This window comes from Procambarus clarkii, chromosome 56 (genome assembly GCF_040958095.1).
Source record: "Procambarus clarkii isolate CNS0578487 chromosome 56, FALCON_Pclarkii_2.0, whole genome shotgun sequence".
In the NCBI taxonomy this organism is placed as follows: domain Eukaryota; kingdom Metazoa; phylum Arthropoda; class Malacostraca; order Decapoda; family Cambaridae; genus Procambarus; species Procambarus clarkii.
The window spans coordinates 490,995-506,475 of record NC_091205.1 but is presented as its reverse complement, the minus strand read 5'-3'; the positions used below and the strand labels follow the sequence as shown (position 1 = coordinate 506,475).

The 15,481-nt window shown below is 44.0% G+C and overlaps 1 protein-coding gene across 1 annotated transcript in view; it reads left to right on the top strand.

Annotated features, from left to right (window-relative positions):
- The window catches only part of LOC123756273 (uncharacterized PE-PGRS family protein PE_PGRS10-like), a 246,406-nt gene that overhangs the window by 69,921 nt on the left and 161,004 nt on the right, over window positions 1–15,481 (top strand). The gene's annotated exons all lie outside the window — the stretch shown is intronic.

The following is a 15,481-nucleotide window of genomic DNA, read 5'->3' as shown; positions in this document are numbered from 1 at the left end:
AACATGTGGTTATTTTATGTCGCTCGACGTGACGACAAGCTACCCTGCTATATACAATCTCTAATGATGCATCAAAAGGGAGTTATATAAGTACTTAGCTAATAGGGCACTGTATAAGTTGAAGCTTGCCGAAAATCGCGTCCCAGGCTCTAGCGTCACAATGGCGAACACGTGGTGGCTAGCTTGGCTTGGATGTTGACGAGCTTATTTGGCCGGTCACGATGGATCACGTAGAACAAATTAACTAGTTCCGGGCTGAATGTCAGGTTAAATCTTGCTGACAATTCACCACAACGTATCCTAGACTCTGACACCAAACGAGTTGCTCAATTCCGCAACAAGTCTTCACGCCGCACACTGGCGACTTCTCCTCGAGCTGGCGTCTACCACCACAACAATGGCGTCTCCCTCTCCCCGGCGTCTCGCATTCGCTACAGAAATTATTTATCACGAATAATATTATTTCACGCAGTTGTGGCTAAAATGCTTTGATAAAGACTGGGTTGTAATTCTAGGGAGCTAAATATTATTATTTTCTCGTCTTACGATGGTAAACAGAAATGGAGATGATTTTAGTTCTCTCCATGGCATTCACGCGTGACGGTAAATTTATTACCTAATAACAGTTGTAACTAAAAACTCTCGATTTGGCATTATTTGGGAGTTATGTTATCGGTAAATAATTATCACACGGAATACTGATGTTTTTAGAGAATCACACTGGATATATATATGTGTTTAACTTGGTAGAATCTGACGCAATACTGGCGTTTGGTTACGTAAGAATTCCAGCATTATTGTACAGATACAAATATTAGTTCAAATAAACACTACTGTTAGTTAATTTTAGTTACTACAGTAATTAGTAGATTTTAGTAATAATTAATAATAATACAACAGTATTGTATTAGTGTTGGAAATTTCCAACACCTGTTGCACTCAGTGCCTTCACTCCTAAAGACAATGCCCAGACTGTTATAGGTGAGTCAGCCCTCCTGGTGTACTCAGTGCCTTCACTCTTAAGACAATGCCCAGACTCTTATAGGAGAGTCACCCCATGGTATTGGCTGTTATGTTGAAAAGTTATGTATGAAAGTGTCTTCATTTTGTCTTCTACACATTTTAGTACAAGTTATGCATGTTTGGAGGGGCAGTAGGGATCGGGAGTGTATGGACGGGGTGGGGGGGGGGGGGGGGGGGGGGGAGAGTGTCCACTGAAGGTTCGCAGATAATTGGAATAAATAATGTTTCTGGTTCAATCCCGGTTTTAACAATAATGTAAATAATAAGACTTGAGCACGCGCGCACACACACACACACACACACACACACACACACACACACACACACACACACACACACACACACACACACACACACACACACACACACACACACACACACTCACTCACACACACACACACAAACACACACACTCAGACAGACACAGACACACACACACACACACACACACACACACACACACACACACACACACACACACACACACACACACACACACACACACACACACACATACACACACACACAGGAGCAGGAAGGAACTAATAGGACAGAGTGGAATGACAAGGACAAAGCAGCAGTGAATGAAGTACTAAAGGCACTAGACATGGAAGGGGCTGAGCATAGCATTGAGAAGGTTTTCAGGCTAGGCCGGTACAACAAAGACCGAGACCGAATGATAAAGATAGTGTTTGCAAACGAGAACACAAAGGAGAAGATCCTATCAAGGAAGAGCTCCCTGAAAAACGTGGGAAAATTAAAAAATGTATTCCTCCAGAGAGACATGACAAGGGAGGAGAGCCGTGGCGGCAGAAGCAAGGAAGAGGCGCAGGGCGAGAGGGGAAAACCAGGAAGTCACAGCTCCCAACCCAACACCCCCAGAGGCGAGGGGGAAACCCACAACCAGCTACCCAGTAACACCAGAAGGGAGGACAACCCCGCCTCCCTCCACTGCATAGAAAACCCCCCTACCCCAAACCCTCCCTGCCCCCACTCAAATGTTCAGCAAAATCTCCATCCCCCCACACCCAATCCCCACCCTTCTACCCCTCCCCTCCTCCCGAGTCCTCCCTCCCCCCCTTTCCTTCCCGTCCTCCCTCCCCTTTCACCCCATACCCTCCCTGTCCCTCCCCCTTCACTGGATCCCCCGCCCCTCATCCCAGTATCCTCTGAGACCCTGTTATCCACCTCACAGATCCTCACACCCATGGAACAGCCTCCCCCACCAGCAGAACACTCACCAAGGAGGTGATTTGAGAAGGGACAGAAGAAAGTGAGCCTCAAAGCGATGTACAGAAACATAGATGGAATTACAAATAAAGCAAATGAGCTTGGAGAACTGGTACTAGAGGAAAACCCAGACATAATAGCCCTCACAGAAACAAAGATCACGAAAACGATAACAAATGCAGTGTTCCCACAGGACTATTATGTTATGAGGAAAGAGAGGGAAGGAAGAGGTGGGGGTGGTGTAGCTCTGCTGGTAAGACAAGGCTGGGATTTTGAGGAGATGGATATTCAGGGCTGCGAAGGTTTCAGTGACTACATAGCAGGTACTGTAACAAATGGAGGGAAAAAAATTATAGTCGCAGTCATATATAATCCACCACCAAATGACAGAAGACCTAGACAGGAATATGATAGAAACAACATGGCCACCATTAACATAATAGAAAGAGCAGCTTCTGTTGCTAGCAGGAATGGATCTGGACTACTAATTATGGGAGACTTCAACCATGGGAAGATAGATTGGAAGAACAGAGACCCGCATGGAGGACCAGAAACATGGAGAGCTAAGCTGCTGGACGTGGCAACAAGAAACTTTCTAAGACAGCACACCAAAGAACCAACAAGAATGAGAGGAGAAGATGAACCAGCAATGCTTGATTTGATATTTACCCTAAATGAATGGGATATAAGGGAAGTTAAGATGGAAGCGCCCTTGGGAATGAGTGACCACAGTGTATTGAACTTTGAGAACCTGGTAGAGCTAGGACTTATCTCCCCCAAAAAGAACTAGGAATCAAAAGGCTGGCATACCGAAAGGGGAATTATGAACAGATGAGAAGTTTCCTAAGTGAAATACCTTGGGACACAGACCTCAGAGACAAGTCTGTACAGGGTATGATGGACTATGTTACCCAAAAGTGTCAGGAGGCAGTAAACAGGTTCATCCCGGCCCAAAGGGAAAAATCCGAGAAGCAACAGAAGAATCCATGGTATAATAGGGCATGTATGGAAGCGAAGAAACTGAACAAAAAGGCGTGGAGGAACTTCCGGAATAACAGAACACCAGAAAGCAGAGAGAGATACCAGAGAACCAGGAATGAGTACGTCAGGGTGAGAAGAGAAGCAGAGAAAAATTTTGAAAATGATATAGCAAACAAAGCCAAGACCGAACCAAAGCTACTCCACAGTCACATCAGAAGGAAAACAACAGTGAAAGAACTGGTATTGAAACTTAGAACAGGCGAGGACAGGTATACAGAGAATGACAGAGAGGTGTGTGAGGAACTCAACAAGAGGTTCCAGGAGGTCTTCACAATAGAACAAGGTGAGGTCACTGTGCTAGGAGAAAGGGAGGTAAACCAGGCGGCCTTGGAGGAGTTCGAAATTACGAGAGAGGAGGTCAAGAGACACCTGCTGGATCTGGATGTTAGAAAGGCTGTTGGTCCAGATGGGATCTCACCATGGGTACTGAAAGAGTGTGCAGAGGCACTTTGCCTGCCACTCTCCATAGTGTATAGTAAGTCACTAGAGACGGGAGACCTACCAGAAATATGGAAGACGGCGAATGTGATCCCAATATACAAAAAGGGCGACAGACAAGAGGCACTGAACTACAGGCCAGTGTCCTTGACTTGTATACCATGCAAGGTGATGGAGAAGATCGTGAGAAAAAACCTGGTAACACATCTGGAGAGAAGGGACTTCGTGACAAATCGCCAACATGGATTCAGGGAGGGTAAATCTTGCCTTACAGGCTTGATAGAATTCTACGATCAGGTGACACAGATTAAGCAAGAAAGAGAGGGCTGGGCGGACTGCATTTTCTTGGATTGTCGGAAAGCCTTTGACACAGTACCGCATAAGAGGCTGGTACATAAGCTGGAGAGACAGGCAGGTGTAGCTGGTAAGGTGCTCCAGTGGATAAGGGAGTATCTAAGCAATAGGAAGCAGAGAGTTACGGTGAGGGGTGAGACCTCCGATTGGCGTGAAGTCACCAGTGGAGTCCCACAGGGCTCTGTACTCGGTCCTATCTTGTTTCTGATATATGTAAATGATCTCCCGGAGGGTATCGATTCATTTCTCTCAATGTTTGCGGACGATGCTAAAATTATGAGAAGGATTAAAACAGAAGAGGACTGTTTGAGGCTTCAAGAAGACCTAGACAAGCTGAAGGAATGGTCGAACAAATGGTTGTTAGAGTTTAACCCAACCAAATGTAATGTAATGAAGATAGGTGTAGGGAGCAGGAGGCCAGATACAAGGTATCATCTGGGAGAGGAAATTCTTCAGGAGTCAGAGAAGGAAAAAGACTTGGGGGTTGATATCACGCCAGACCTGTCTCCTGCAGCACATATCAAGCGGATAACATCAGCGGCATATGCCAGGCTGGCCAACATACGAACGGCATTCAGAAACTTGTGTAAAGAATCATTCAGAACTTTGTATACCACATATGTCAGGCCAATCCTGGAGTATGCAGCCCCAGCATGGAGTCCATATCTAGTCAAGGATAAGACTAAACTGGAAAAGGTTCAAAGGTCTGCCACCAGACTAGTACCCGAGCTGAGAGGTATGAGCTACGAGGAGAGACTACGGGAATTAAACCTCACTTCGCTGGAAGACAGAAGAGTTAGGGGGGACATGATCACCACATTCAAGATTCTGAAGGGGATTGATAGGGTAGATAAAGACAGTCTATTTAACACAAGGGGAACACGCACAAGGTGACACAGGTGGAAACTGAGTGCCCAAATGAGCCACAGAGATATTAGAAAGAACTTTTTTAGTGTCAGAGTGGTTGACAAATGGAATGCATTAGGAAGTGATGTGGTGGAGGCTGACTCCATACACAGTTTCAAGTCTAGATATGACAGAGCCCGATAGGCTCATGAATCTGTACACCTGTTGATTGACGGTTGAGAGGCGGGACCAAAGAGCCAGAGCTCAACCCCCGCAAACACAACTAGGTGAGTACAACTAGGTGAGTACACACACACACACGCACACACACACAGTGGAGTGGGAGGGGTAATCAGGCAACTTCGAAGTGAAAAAGTGTGTACAAGTGAATAAAAAAAACCTTGGGTTTTGACCAAAGCCATAAGGTAGTGAAGAAAAACAGTTTAAGTAGCGTAATTGAAAATAGTTGATGAAGAACTGTGGCAGTGTGGAGCAGACCTCACTGCCTCTGACCGTGACCTCAGCCCGGCAGCAACCCTTCTACCACCACGTGGGACGACGCTTGGAGATTCACTCACCTATTGTGTTAGCAGGACGGTAAGATACTTGGAACCCCTGTGGGTAAGGTTGCATTATAGCAATGACTAGGTCAGGAAGGGCGTCTAGGTCCAACAGTATTATGATTGAGGAAGAAGATAGGTTTGTGGAGAAGATGATTGGGAAATTTGTAGAGAAGAGGGATGTTTGGATAGATGATCTAATCCAGGGGATTAAAAGTGAAGTCTTTAATAAGATACAGGACGAGGTTCAAAGACTCAAACAAGAGTTTATGGATTATATTCAAGAAGAAATCAGGAAGAGCAGGGTAGAATGGCAAGGAGAAATATCTAGGCTTACTAATGAATTTGGCAGGAATAAGGGAAGCTTGGCAGGGGAAGGGGGAGTAGTAGTAGGTGGAGTAGTGGGAGTGGGAGGGGTGGGGGTCAGCCAGGGAGGGGGCCACCAGATTGACCCTGAACTGAGAAACAGGACAATCACAATCCATGGATTGGCTGAAGCCAGGGCACCATCGAGGAAGGAAAGGATGGAGATTGAGGATTTGGAGCTACAGGGGATCTTGAGAGACATGAGAGCCCAGATGGCAGGGAATGAGGTGCAATTCCACCGACGCATTGGGCCATACAACTGTAACAGGAAACGACCTGTCCTGGTACAGTTCACTAACGAAGAGGCAGTGGATTACATACTACATCACAAACACTTACTCAGAGGTAGCGAAAATTACTACAACGTATATAATGACAAATTCATGACGAAGGAGGAGCAGATAGCCCACAGAGCAAGCAAACAACAATACAACTCTTCCCATTTGAGCGCAGCTACACACCCCAATGCTAATCCACCCCATGCTAACCAGCTCACACCTTCTCAGGTCACTCCCTCCCCGAATCAGCCCTCCCTTCCCCTGCTTATCTCCCCAACACCTCCCTTGACCCCTCTGACCCCACTGCAGTCAAATTCATCCCACATTCCAAGAACCCCTCTCATCCCCTCAACCCCCCAAAACCTACCCAGCCCTCATCCCTCCTCATCCCCTCTCCTTCCATGTGACTCCCCACCCTTGCGAGGGGGGTGGGATATTCCCCCCACCCCCTCTATCCTTCCCCCTCCCAACTCTCAACCTCTATCTGACTTCCAACCTTACGCTATCTCCTAACCCCTCTATGCCTATCAGACCCTCCATAATCTTCAGACCCAGTATGCCCTTCCTACTCCAGACCTACCTACCCAGGCCCTACCCCAGGCCCTCCTACCTACCTTCCTAGAAGCCCAGCCCCCATTAGCCCCCCAAGCATCCCTCCTGACCTCTTTCACCCCCATACACCCCCCAGGACCCCCCCAGACACCCCCCGGATCCCCCTGGACATCCCCCTAATCCTCCCCGCCCCAGTCATCCCCCAGACACCCCCACCAGATCCCCCCTGCCCCCAGTCACCCCCTAGACACCCCCCCCCCAGATCCCCCCCCCGACCCCCAGAGAAAGGGAGAACTCTGGTACAAAAGTTTCCATGAAGAATCTCAAGGTTTGGTACACCAATGCTGATGGGGTATCTAATAAAGCAGAAGAGATAAAAGAAAGAGTGAGTGAAGCAGATCCTGACATAGTTGCAATTGTGGAAACTAAAATTAATGACATGATCTCAGATGCAATCTTTCCTGAAGGGTACCAGGTAATACGAAAAGAGAGGACACAGAGACAGGGAGGGGGAGTGGCACTCCTAATAAAGTGGAAATGGAGGTTTGAAGACCTGTGAAATCGGGTTACCAATGAGTGCACAAGCTTCATACATGGAACTCTGACAGTAGATGGGAGGAAGATTGTGATCTTGGTAATCTACAATACCCCACCAAACAGTAGAAGACCCAGGCAGGAGTATGATGACAACAAAAAGGCATGTATAGATGAACTGCAGAAAGCAGCAACACTAGCCCACAGAATGAGAGCGAAGCTGCTGATCATGGGGGACCTAAATCATGGAGAGATAAATTGGGAATCAAGGAATCCCCATGGAGGGAACGAAACGTGGGTAGCAAAATTAGTAGATGTTATAGACAGGAATTTCCTAACACAACATGTGAAGGAAGGCACAAGGGAAAGAGGAGATGCACCGAGCCTATTAGACCTGATTTTCACCCAGAACGTAGAAGATATCGAGAATTTAGAGCATGAAATACCTCTAGGGGCCAGTGACCATTGTGTCCTAGTCTTTGACTACATGATGGAATTCAAACTAATGACCATAGGACAAGATATCTGGGAGAGGAGAGTTGACTACAGGAAAGAGGACTATAAGAGGATAAGGGACTATCTGGGTGAGGTGCAGTGGGAGGAAGAAATTAGAGGAAAAACAGTCAAAGATATGATGGACCTAGTTAATCAGAAATGCCAGGAGGCCGAAGAGAGATTTATACCAATAGTAAAGGGAAAAATAAGAAGGAATATAATAACCCATGGTTTAATAGATAGTGTCAGGAAGCAAAAATACCCCGCAGGCGGGAGTGCAGGAAGTACCGAAGACAAAGGACAGAGGGCAACAGGGTCAAATGAAACAGAGATAGGAACGATTACATTAACATAAGACGAACATCGGAAAGGGACTATGAGAACGATATTGCAATCAAAGCGAAAAAACAGCCTAAGTTACTACACAGTCTTATAAGAAGAAAAATGTCGGTGAACGACCAAGTGACAAGACTAAGGAAGACAGAGGGGGCATATACTGAAAGTGACAAGGAAATCTGCGAGGCACTGAATGCCAGTTTCCATGGAGTGTTCACTACCGAGCCTGAGCAGCTCCCATTTTTGGAAGGGGTTACCCTAGATGAAAGACTATCAGATATAGAGGTGACAGCAGAGGAGGTAATGAAACAGTTGACAACTCTAGATGCAACTAAAGCAGTTGGACCAGACAAAGTATCACCGTGGATACTAAAAGAAGGAGCGCAGGCCCTCAGCGTGCCTCTGGCAATGATCTTCAATGAGTCACTTATGTCGGGAGAATTGCCCAGTTGCTGGAAGAAGGCAAATGTCGTGCCGATCTTCAAGAAAGGTGATAGGGAGGAGGCACTTAACTATAGACCTGTATCACTGACAAGCATCCCCTGTAAAATACTGGAAAGAATAATTAGGCTACGACTGGTTGCACACCTGGAGAACATTAGGTTTGTGAACAAACATCAGCATGGGTTCTGGACAGGGAAATCGTGCCTAACAAACCTTCTGGAATTCTATGATAAAATAACGAGGGTAAGACAGGACAGAGATGCTTGGGCAGACTGCATATTTCTGGACTGCCAAAAAGCCTTTGATACAGTACCGCACATGAGACTGCTGTTCAAGCTCGAGAGGCAGGCAGGGGTGGGTGGAAAGGTCCTAGCATGGATAAGGAACTACCTAACAGGAAGGAGCCAAAGAGTTACGGTAAGGAGCGAGAAGTTGGACTGGCGAACAGTAACAAGTGGAGGACCTCAAGGATCGGTGCTGGGACCAATTATATTTCTTGTATATGTTAACGACATGTTTACAGGCGTAGAGTCCTACATGTCGATGTTTGCGGATGACGCAAAGTTGATGAGAAGAGTTGTGACAGATGAGGATTGCAGGATCCTCCAAGAGGACCTGAACAGGATGCAGAGATGGTCAGATAAATGGCTACTGGAATTCAACACGAGCAAATGTAAAGTTATGGAAATGGGACTAGGAGACAGGAGACCAAATGGACAGTACACAATGAAGGGGAACAGCCTACCTGTGACGACGCGCGAAAGAGACCTGGGTGTGGACGTAACACCTAATCTATCTCCTGAGGCACATATAAATAGGATAACGACAGCAGCGTACTCTACACTGGCAAAAGTTTGAACATCATTCAGAAACCTAAATAAGGAGGCATTTAGGGCGCTTTACACTGCCTACGTGAGGCCAGTCTTAGAGCATGCCGCCTCATCATGGAGTCCCCATCTGAAGAAGCATATAATGAAACTGGAAAAGGTTCAGAGGTTTGCAACGAGACTCGTCCCAGAGCTACGAGGGATGGGGTATGAGGAGCGCCTGAGGGAACTGTGCTTTACGACACTAGAAAGAAGAAGGGAGAGGGGGAACATGATAGGAACGTATAAAATACTCAGAGGGATTGACAGAGTGGACATAGACGAAATGTTCACACGGAATAGTAACAGAACGAGGGGACATGGATGGAAGCTAGAAACTCAGATGAGTCACAGAGATGTTAGGAAGTTTTCTTTTAGTGTGAGAGTAGTAGGAAAATGGAATGCACTTCAGGAACAGCTACCCATTTCATTATGTATGAGGTCAATTTTTTTTATTGGAGTTAAAATTAACGTAGATATATGACCGAACCTAACCAACCCTACCTAACCTAACCTAACCTATCTTTATAGGTTAGGTTAGGTTAGGTAGCCGAAAAAATTAAATTAGGTTAGGTTAGGTAGGTTAGGTAGTCGAAAAACAATTAATTCATAAAAACTTGGCTTATTAGGCAAATCGGGCCTTGCATAGTAGGCTGAGAAGTGCGTTCTGGCTACTAGGTACGACATATATATATATATATATATATATATATATATATATATATATATATATATATATATATATATATATATATATATATATATATATTTATATATATGTTGTACCTAGTAGCCAGAACGTCGTACTCGGCCTGCTATGCAAGGCCCGATTTGCGTAATAAGCCAAGTTTTCCTGAATTATTATATTTTCTCTAATTTTATTCTTATGAAATAATAAAGCTACCCATTTCATTATGTATGGGGTTAATTTTTTTTATTGGAGTTAAAATTAAAGTAGATATATGACCGAACCTAACCAACCCTTCCTAACCTAACCTAACCAATCTTTATAGGTTAGGTTAGGTTAGGTAGCCGATAAAATTAGGTTAGGTTAGGTTAGGTAGTCGAAAAACAATTAATTCATGAAAACTTGGCTTATTATGCAAATCGGGCCTTGCATAGTAGGCTGACAAGTGCGTTCTGGCCACTAGGTACGACATATATATATATATATATATATATATATATATATATATATATATATATATATATATATATGTCGTACCTAGTAGCCAGAACTCACTTCTCAGCCTACTATTCAAGGCCCGATTTGCCTAATAAGCCTAGTTTTCCTGAATTAATATATTTACTATAATTTTTTTCTTATGAAATGATAAAGCAACCCTTTTCTCTATGTATGAGGTCAATTTTTTTTTATTGGAGTTAAAATTAACGTAGATATATGACCGAACCTAACCAACCCTACCTAACCTAACCTAACCTATATTTATAGGTAAGGTTAGGTTAGGTAGCCAAAAAAAGCTTGGTTAGGTTAGGTTAGGTAGGTTAGGTAGACGAAAAAACATTAATTCATGAAAACTTGGCTTATTAGGCAAATCGGGCCTTGAATAGTAGGCTGAGAAGTGCGTTCTGGCTATTAGGTACGACATATATATATATATATATATAACTGAAAACTCACACTCCAGAAGTGACTCGAACCCATACTCCCAGGAGCAACGCAACTGGTATGTACAAGACGCCTTAATCCACTTGACCATCACGACCGGACATAATGAGGTGATAGCCGAGGCTATTTGAACCACCCCACCGCCGGCACTCGGATAGTAATCTTGGGCATAGCATTTTACCAAATCACCTTATTCTTTGGGGCACACGTGAGGAACACAAATGCGAACAAGCCTGAATGGTCCCCAGGACAATATGCAACTGAAAACTCACACCCCAGAAGTGACTCGAACCCATACTCCCAGGAGCAACGCAACTGGTATGTACAAGACGCCTTAATCCACTTGACCATCACGACCGGACATAATGAGGTGATAGCCGAGGCTATTTGAACCACCCCACCGCCGGCACTCGGATAGTAATCTTGGGCATAGCATTTTACCAAATCACCTCATTCTTTGGGACACACGTGAGGAACACAAATGCGAACAAGCCTGAATGGTCCCCAGGACAATATGCAACTGAAAACTCACACCCCAGAAGTGACACGAACCCATACTCCCAGGAGCAACGCAACTGGTATGTACAAGACGCCTTAATCCACTTGACCATCACGACCGGACATAATGAGATGATAGCCGAGGCTATTTGAACCACCCCACCGCCGGCACTCGGATAGTAATCTTGGGCATAGCATTTTACCAAATCACCTCATTCTTTGGGGCACACGTGAGGAACACAAATGCGAACAAGCCTGAATGGTCCCCAGGACAATATGCAACTGAAAACTCACACCCCAGAAGTGACTCGAACCCATACTCCCAGGAGCAACGCAACTGGTATGTACAAGACACCTTAATCCACTTGACCATCACGACCGGACATAATGAGGTGATAGCCGAGGCTATTTGAACCACTTGGCTATTTTTGGCTATTTGCCCAAGATTACTATCCGAGTGCCGGCGGTGGGGTGGTTCAAATAGCCTCGGCTATCACCTCATTATGTCCGGTCGTGATGGTCAAGTGGATTAAGGCGTCTTGTACATACCAGTTGCGTTGCTCCTGGGAGTATGGGTTCGAGTCACTTCTGGGGTGTGAGTTTTCAGTTGCATATTGTCCTGGGGACCCTTCAGGCTTGTTCGCATTTGTGTTCCTCACGTGTGCCCCAAAGAATGAGGTGATTTGGTAAAATGCTATGCCCAAGATTACTATCCGAGTGCCGGCGGTGGGGTGGTTCAAATAGCCTCGGCTATCACCTCATTATGTCCGGTCGTGATGGTCAAGTGGATTAAGGCGTCTTGTACATACCAGTTGTGTTGCTCCTGGGAGTATGGGTTCGAGTCACTTCTGGGGTGTGAGTTTTCAGTTGCATATTGTCCTGGGGACCATTCAGGCTTGTTCGCATTTGTGTTCCTCACGAGTGCCCCAAAGAATGAGGTGATTTGGTAAAATGCTATGCCCAAGATTACTATCCGAGTGCCGGCGGTGGGGTGGTTCAAATAGCCTCGGCTATCACCTCATTATGTCCGGTCGTGATGGTCAAGTGGATTAAGGCATCTTGTACATTCCAGTTGCGTTGCTCCTGGGAGTATGGGTTCGAGTCACTTCTGGGGTGTGAGTTTTCAGTTGCATATTGTCCTGGGGACCATTCAGGCTTGTTCGCATTTGTGTTCCTCACGTGTGCCCCAAAGAATGAGGTGCTTTGGTAAAATGCTATGCCCAAGATTACTATCCGAGTGCCGGCGGTGGGGTGGTTCAAATAGCCTCGGCTATCACCTCATTATGTCCGGTCGTGATGGTGAAGTGGATTAAGGCGTCTTGTACATACCAGTTGCGTTGCTCCTGGGAGTATGGGTTCGAGTCACTTCTGGGGTGTGAGTTTTCAGTTGCATATTGTCCTGGGGACCATTCAGGCTTGTTCGCATTTGTGTTCCTCACGTGTGCCCCAAAGAATGAGGTGATTTGGTAAAATGCTATGCCCAAGATTACTATCCGAGTGCTGGCGGTGGGGTGGTTCAAATAGCCTCGGCTATCACCTCATTATGTCCGGTCGTGATGGTCAAGTGGATTAAGGCGTCTTGTACATACCAGTTGCGTTGCTCCTGGGAGTATGGGTTCGAGTCACTTCTGGGGTGTGAGTTTTCAGTTGCATATTGTCCTGGGGACCATTCAGGCTTGTTCGCATATATATATATATATATATATATATATATATATATATATATATATATATATATATATATATATATATATATATATATATATATATATATATATATATGTCACAGTAAAGCGTTGGTGTTCGGCTGTTTCAAAAGCTAGGGACAGGGCCTCGTCACATAATAGAAAAAAAAGAGAAAAGCTGGAGCTTTCGTCTGTGGTAAGGTAATGGGAAGACACACAAAACACAAGTAAATTACCAATGAAATTTTAATTACTCTAGAAAAACTAGACATTAATAAAGTTAAGCACATAAAATATGAAAGACAAGTCAACAAACAAAATAATATGAATAATCACTAGCAAATGAAAAGTTACGTTAAGACAAGTGAGATACAGTGATAGCAAAATAAAGTATTAGTGATGCTGGAATATTGGCTTCGAGCTGCCACCTCCCTTAGTACACGAAAGCCAAGGCTTAGTCTACCAGCGAGAGATGTCAACTGCTTGGAACACTGAGATATTCTAACGATACTGGAGCACTGCAGCCCAGACATCAACTTGTGGCGGAGGGCGGAGGGCAGGTGCGACGGGACACCAGCCAATCAGCGACAGGCAGACAAAGGACGAGCAGTTTGCTGGTTACGGCGGTGGTAGCTAGCAGGTGTCACTGTGTGCTGGGTACGATTTGCTCTCTGGGCTAAACGTTTGGCGATACTTGCTGGACGTATCTTCTATATTATCTTGTGTACTTATGAAGGGAAGAGCAGGCTTAATCTCTCTTGAAAGAGATTATCGTCACAAAATATATATATATATATATATATATATATATATACATATATATATATATATATATATATATATATATATATATATATATATATATATATATATATATATATATATATATATATATATATATATGTCGTACCTAGTAGCCAGAACGCACTCTTCGGCCTACTATGCAAGGCCCGATTTGCCTAATAAGCCAAGTTTTCATGAATTAATTGTTTTTCGACTACCTAACCTACCTAACCTAACTTTTTCGGCTACCTAACCTAACCTAACCTATAAAGATAGGTTAGGTTAGGTTAAGTAGGGTTGGCTTGGTTCGGTCATATATCTACGTTAATTTTAACTCCAATAAAAAAAAATTGACCTCGTACATAATAAAATGGGTAGCTTTATCATTTCATAAGAAAAAAATTAGAGAAAATGTATTAATTCAGGAAAACTTGGCTTATTAGGCAAATCGGGCCTTGCATAGTAGGCTGAGAAGTGCATTCTGTCTACTAGGTACGACATATATATATATATATATATATATATATATATATATATATATATATATATATATATATATATATATATATATATATATATATATATATATATATATATGTCGTACCTAGTAGCCAGAACGCACTTCTCACCCTACTATGCAAAGCCCGATTTGCCTAATAAGCCAAGTTTTACTGAATTAATATATTTTCTCTAATTTTTTTCTTATGAAATGATAAAGCTACCCATTTCATTATGTATGAGGTCAATTTTTTTTTTTTTGGAGTTAAAATTAATGTAGATATATGACCGAACCTAACCTAACCTAACCTATCTTTATAGGTTAGGTTAGGTTAGGCAGCCGAAAAAGTTAGGTTAGGTTAAGTTAGGTAGGTTAGGTAGTCGAAAAAACATTAATTCATGAAAACTTGGCTTATTAGGCAATCGGGGCCTTGCATAGTAGGCTGAGAAGTGCGTTCTGGCTACTAGGTACGACATATATATATATATATATATATATATATATATATATATATATATATATATATATATATATATATATATATATATATATACAACTTTAGAACACTTTCCCACCAGGAGACTCGAACCCTAGCCAGCACAGAAGCCTTCCAGCAACTGTCATAACAGGTACGCCTTAACCCTCTCCACCACCTGCTCAGACCCTTAAAAGAGATGGTAATTTCGGAGTATTTAAATACCACAAAGATCACCACCTCCCAAGAGCACTAGAGCAAGTGAGGGGTCATTTAGACGTTAATTTCATCAAGTCCCTGTTAATATGGGAAGACACAGTGTCTATGCTTAAGGCACAACTCTCCTAAACACGAGAGTCAAGTATACAACTTTAGAACACTTTCCCACCAGGAGACTCGAACCCTAGCCAGCACAGAAGCCTTCCAGCAACTGGCATAACAGGTACGCCTTAACCCTCTCCACCACCTGCTCAGACCCTTAAAAGAGATGGTAATTTCGGAGTATTTAAATACCACAAAGATCACCACCTCCCAAGAGCACTAGAGCA